Genomic DNA, 6,747 nt, shown 5'->3' with positions numbered 1-6,747 from the left:
CAACTGCTAGCAATTCCTTTTCAGTGGTGGCATAATTCAACTGTGCATTGTTGTCTAAATTTACGCACGCAAGTATACGTATCGAAACAAGTAATAAAGTGATAAGAAAGTATCGTTCCCACGGAGACTAAATACCAATCTATTGCTAATTACCAATTTATCTCACTCTAATTTTATCCAAACAAAAGTAAAAATAGGAATTAAAACTAAACAAGAAAACTAACGGAGGAAATAAACTTGCAGATTTAAAATCAATGAGTAATAAAATCTAGGTTTATAATTTCCCCCAAACAATCCACTTGATTTAATTCTCCTTCCCTCTATGATAAATTAATCCACTATGGTTGTCATCCAAGAACACTAAATTCTCTACAAGCCTCTTCCGATGGTCATGTAAAAATACCATTCTAGACTAATTCCCTATATGCCTATGAGAATCAAATCAAGAAGAATTCATTAAGAATAAGTTCTCATAAGGAATGCACATGCAACCTGAGTATATTCCTATCTCAAATTAGCATATGTTAATCTATCTAGGTCATGAACACAAAATAACTCTGCCGATATTATTAAGGTTCACCAAATCAATTCAATCAATGATCAATTAATCAAATCGCATTAAACATTGGATAGAATAAACAATCACATGTGGGATCATAGAAGAAAGAAAGAAAACTAATCAAATATCATGAATGGGTTCCATTATAACCCTAGAATAGAAATTAGTTCTTCATTGAAAAGAAAAAAAAATCAAAAAGTATTTAGCCATTCTTAGATTACAAAATAAGAGAAGAGTTAAAGTTAAAGAAGATAAAACTCAAGAGCCGATCTCCAATTCCCGTCCTCCTTCTCAATCTTCTGCCTCCAAGAAAAACCCCAAAACTTCTGTTCCCAAATAAATGTTAAACTTTCCTATTTATAGATATGGAGTCATTAGAGTTTAAGAGTCCCAAAATCCGTCTCTAATTCGGTCACCACAAATTAACGTGTAAAGCTGGAAACGTAAGCAGGCCATGGCCTCCCAATATATCATGCCGCGGCTTGTACTTTTATATTTCTGTTATGCCATTCTTGAATTCCCGTCGCGGCCTCGTTTTCTATCAAGCTGCGGCTTGAAGACTTTTTAGCTTGTATGCTTAGCTTCCTTCTTCCGAGAGTGAACCAATTTGGAGTCAGAATTTCTTTTAAACGTATGCACCTATCCCAATGTTCCATATTGTTCCTAATTTGTAAAATAAGCATAAAAATCAAATAAAAACATATAATCACATAAAAAGTATAAAACTAACTAAACTTAAATAAAAACAACTAAAAGACTCTAAACTTAACAAAATATTATATTTAAAAGTGGTTAATTCGTAGGTATAAAACCTACTCATCAAATACCCCCAAACTTAACATTTTGCTAGTCCTCGAGCAAAAAAAAAACAAAGAAAAACCTAACTACTGGGAAAGAAATTTAAAATAAAGAAAACACAAGTGATGATACTAGCTTGATTCTCCACACTTGCCTCAAAGATTGTACAAATTTCACAATTCAAAAGAAAACTTTAGAAATTGAAACAGTCTAGATTTTCAACCCAAATGTTATTCAACCTCACCTTGAACCATCCACATATGTGCAAACAACCCCTTTTCACTTAATCAGTTTTCAACTCAAATCAGTTTATGCAATCAAGAGTAAACACAGATGATCTCTAGATATTGAAATTGATGAGCTCCATAGGCTTACTTTTCATGCTATTCTCCACTAATGTAGGTTGTCACTCAATCAAGAATCAATAGGACTTTTATTCAGCTTGTAATGTGTGGCTGGGTTAAAGGTAGGATAAAAGGAAATTTTGTGGCTAGATCACCCCTTAAACACCTCAATCTCTTAGGATTCTCACAGAGCGCAAACTTACATTTCAACATCAAGTCACTCCGCATTCTCAATCTTGTTTCACTTCATTCTCACTTCATTCCCTTGACAACTTTTTATTCACCATTTTTTTTTTTAGCCCACTGCACCCCCAAACTTATCTGATTCAATGCATTCTTTTACAAGAAGGGATGTAGTAATAAATTTTTTTTTTTTTTTTTTCAACTTAAGTACTTTCCAAACCCTCAACTAAATATTCTTGAAACTTTGCCTTCCACATTCCCGAAACTTCACCTTCAACCCTTATTTGCATAGCTCACAATTATCCAGTATCAATCAATATGCCTAAGAGGTGATGGGTCAAATCTTGGAAAAATTAGACAAAAAGGCTTGGTTAGAGTTGTGGGTGCCAAAGAAAATTGGAAACAAGGCTCAATGAGGAAGACTAGTGATAAAATTAACATAGGTAAGCTTAAAAGGCTCAATCGATCCGAGAATGGCCTAAATCATGTCCCTAATCAAGTGCAACCTAGGATTTCGCCTCGAGTAACAATCAATAAGTTCTAGAGTTCATTGAGATCATGGATCACACTCAAAAGCATAAACATTCTCCAAGTGTATCAAACAACTAAGTGCATCAAGATTATAAACTCAATGTAAAAGAGTTCAAAACAAGGATGAATTTCATCAGAGTTAAGCACACAGACAAGTTCAACCTCCATCATTTTCTAAGAATCATGTATGTATTCAATCAAAATCATTATCATTGGCTGTAAATTATCAAGCAAAAATCATCACAAATTTTTTTTATTTTATTTTATTTATTTATTATTATTTTTTTTATACTAACTTAAACATGCCAAACCTAAACTTAAACACATGAAAGCAAACACAAAAAATCAAGGAAAATTGTTTTTCAGAAAAATACTACTCACACCCCCAAACTTATTTATTGCATTGTCCCCAATGTAATCAATTAGAATCAAAGGTAGGTGAAAGAACTTCCCTGAAATATTTATTGGTGGCCAGGAGTCATCAGCATCATCCGCGCCATCTTCATTGTTGTTATCATTCAGTCCTGGTGGTAGTGATGAAATGTTGAAGTTCGTGTTCTGTTACTTTTCACAATCGGTGGTTAAAAATCATGACTCCACAATAAGTAATAGTAACCCAATCACCCACAGTCGAAGTGACAAGTATAGCAACTACACTCAATTATATCCAGCAAGCACCATGTATATCAAACAACCCTCAAAATTTGCAACAGTTTAACCTTCCCAACCTCTCTCATTATCATTGAACTTTTCACAAACACTTGGTGTGCACAAAAAATTAATGATCTCCCCAAAATTTAGTAATACCAGTTACTGTCACAAAAGACCGTACATATTGCAGCACATAGTACTCCACCAATCAAACAATCCACACACCCATTCCAACATCAATCACTCCATCAATCACTCAACATCAATCATCGATTAAATCCATCAAACACTCTCAAACAACCACAAGTGTAATCAAAACTCGAATTTTTCAATCCAAATAATCAAATATTTATTCACAATATGCAACATAGGTTAATTGAATGTAAGACTTACAGACAAAACCTGATGGTGCTTCACTTGATTTGGTTAAATTGGCAAAGAGAGTAGTTGGAAGATCCGTTCAAATTTGGTGAAGTCGTACTCATGGATTTGATCTCTCTTTAGCCACCCTTGGATATTGAGAGGGAGATATAAGAATAATGCTGAAGAAGAGAGAGAGAGATGAAGAGTTTTCTATCGTTGAGGCACGAAGAGACTGTTGGTTGTGAAATTGTGTAACAATAGAAATAGTAGGGCAAGTGTAACCCTTTTCTAAGTGGGTACGAGTTCGGGCCGAGGCCTGTTAGAATATCATGCTATGGCCCGCATTTTTATGTTTCTGATCAGTTCTGTCACGGACTCGTGCCTTAGCCTGAGAAGAGTTAAGCCATGGCCTCCATTTTAATATTTCTGATCAGTTCTGCCACGGACTAATGCCTTGGCCTGAGAAGAGTTAAGCCATGGCATCTTCGAACTGTGAGATCAGAACTGCTGTTTTTGTTAGATGCAACGGCCGTTAAAGAATAGATGCCACGGCCTCTTCAATTTGTACTTCCACAGCCTTGCATCATGTTGCCAATGCCCTTGAATTGTTTAGAGGCTCCCAACATGTTTCAATCAAAACATAGTTAACTAAATTAAGAAAATTGTAAAAACTATGATCAAAGCAAACTAATAAATTTTTTTTTTTTTTTTGAAATTAAAAAGAAAATAATGAAAATCAAAATAAAATAACGAAGAAAGAGTTTAGAGTTAATGTTTGGGTTGCCTCCCAAGAAGCGCTTGTTTTACAGTCTTCAGCCTGACTTTCTCTGAAATCATGTCGGGTCTGCTAGAGTGATGGTGGATTTTTGATGGTCAATTCCCCACACATCAAAGATCTCCACCTCCTTCATGATTGGGTTATGCCGACATTGGTACTCAATAAAGGGCTTATGATATTCATCCATACGGATTTTCTGCATGCTGGTAGAAGGACAAATCCCCTTAATATCCGTTATGGACCACCCCAATGCTTTCTTGTAATCTCTCAACTCCCTCAAATGACTAGGAAGATACTTGAGCTCTAATGATGACGATTCATGAGTTGACAACTTCAAATGAGAACCTAATGGTGGTACTTCTAACAACTCAAATTCTGGTTTAGAACGAGAGAATTTTGATGCAGTCTCCAAGGATTTTACCAACTCAAAACACTTAAAATCTTTCTCATTGTAAGTATTAATGATTGCTAATTCAAGCTGGTTAAATGGGAGTGTTTTTTCATGGTCATGTCGAACACATGTGTCCACTGCATCAATTCTATAGCAATCTTCAGGCTCTTCAATGGGGAACTTCGTAGCTTTGAAAACATTAAACGTCACCTCTTGATCTTGAACTCTCATAGTAAGCTCTCCCTTTTGCACATCAATAAGCGTCCTACCTGTGGCTAAGAATGGTCTACCAAGAATGATTGGAACATCCTTATCCTCCTCCATATCAAGAACAATAAAATCCACAGGGAATATAAATTTGTCAACCTTAACAAGCACATCTTCTATTTTCCCCTTGGATACTTTAGTGATCTATCCGCTAACTGGAGTGTCACAGTAGTAGGCCAAGCTTCTCCCAATCCCAATTTTGAAATATAGACAGTGGCATTAGATTAATACTAGCTCCCAAATCACACAAAGCTCTACCAGAGAAGTGGTTACCTATTGTGCATGGTATAGTGAAGCTCCCTGGATCCTTAAGCTTTGCTGGAAGTTTCCTTTGAATGATAGCACTGCACTCTTCAGTTAAACCCACTGTTTCAAATTCACTCAATCGCCTCTTTTTAGTCAAGATATCTTTCAAAAACTTGGCATAACTTGGCATTTGCTCTAAAGCTTCAGCGAATGGGATATTAATATGCAACTTCTTGAAGATATTTAGAAACTTTGCAAATTGCTCGTCATGTTTTTGTTTCTTAAAACGTTGAGGAAATGGTGGGGGTGGGTTATAATGAGTAATATTTTCAAAGCCCGGCTTGTTATGATCTGGTTTGTAGTTTCTTTCTCTTGCTCACCCTTCTCTTTAGAGACTGTTTCTTCTGCCACTAAAATATCTGGTTCCTTTGGTTCCTTGACAACATCATTCAACTCTTTTCCACTCCTCAATGTGATAGCATTGCAGTGCTCCTTACCATCTCTTTTTGGATTAGTCTCTGTATTGCTAGGCAAGGTTCCTTGAGGACGGTTGTTAATTGTTGAAGCAAGTTGACCCAATTGAATTTCCATATTGTGAATAGAAGCTGCTTGGCTTTGGAGTTGAGTTCTAGTCTCTGTCATGAACTGATTAGTGTTTGTCATGAACTGCTTAGTATCTGTCATGAACTGATTAGTGTTGGTTCCCATCTGATGTACTAGATCTTCCAAAGAAGGCTTCTTTTCTCTAGGGGGAGCTTGAGAATGATAGCCCGATTGAAACATGGGTTTTGTAGATGAAGAGGCCTCAACTTGATTGTTGTTACTCCAAGAGAAGTTCGGATGATTTTTCCAGCCCGGATTGTAGAAGTTAGATATGGATTATTTTGTCTGTTACCAATAAAATTTAGAGACTCTGGATTATTAGGGCACATATTTCCTGAATGATTGTCTCCACAAATCTCGCATGTAACAATAGGAGTTTGAATGACATGAACTCCAAATGAATCCAAACTTCTTAGATAAGAGGCCACTTGAGCAGTCAAAGCAGTAAAAAGTATCTAATTCATGCACTCCTGCTGTTCTTCTTGGATTCATCCTCTCTGTATGGTACTGGAAGTTGTTAGAGGCCATCTCCTCTAATAAATTATACCCATCCTCAAATGTCTTCGCCATAAGAGATCCACCTGCTGCAGCATCAACAATCGTTTTAATAGATCCAACCAATCCATTGTAGAAAATTTGGATGATCAACCATTCCGGTAAAGCATGATGAGGACATCTCCGAAGTAAATCTTTGTACCTCTCCCAAGCTTCATAGAGAGATTCACTGTCTAACTGCACGAAAGTAGTAATATCATTCCTCAACTTTGTAGTTTTTGATGGTGGAAAATATTTAGCCAGGAACTTTTTCGCTAAGTCATCCCAAGTGGTAATAGATTCCCTTGGCAATGAGTTCAACCAATTCTTCGCCATGTCCCTCAATGAGAATGGAAATAGTCGCAGCCGGATGGCATCATCATCAACACCGTTATACTTAAACGTAGCACATATCTCTAGAAAATTAGCTAAATGTGCATTGGGGTCTTCAACTGTGAACCCCCAAACTGAGATACTTGTACCATTGAATAGTAGCGGC

At 36.3% G+C, this 6,747-nt stretch overlaps 1 non-coding gene across 1 annotated transcript; it reads left to right on the top strand.

Annotated features, from left to right (window-relative positions):
• Positions 1-6,372: 6,372 nt before the first annotated feature.
• On the top strand, positions 6,373-6,479 carry LOC147410043 (small nucleolar RNA R71). Its single transcript, XR_015175704.1, has one exon. It is a non-coding gene; the product is annotated as a small nucleolar RNA R71 (small nucleolar RNA).
• The last annotated feature ends 268 nt before the right edge of the window (positions 6,480-6,747 follow it).

Source organism: Akebia trifoliata, chromosome 2 (assembly GCF_017979445.1).
Source record: "Akebia trifoliata isolate Shusen 1 chromosome 2, ASM1797944v1, whole genome shotgun sequence".
Taxonomy (NCBI): Eukaryota; Viridiplantae; Streptophyta; class Magnoliopsida; order Ranunculales; family Lardizabalaceae; genus Akebia; species Akebia trifoliata.
The sequence above is the reverse complement of the archived record's forward strand: the minus strand, read 5'-3'. Positions and strand labels throughout refer to the sequence as shown.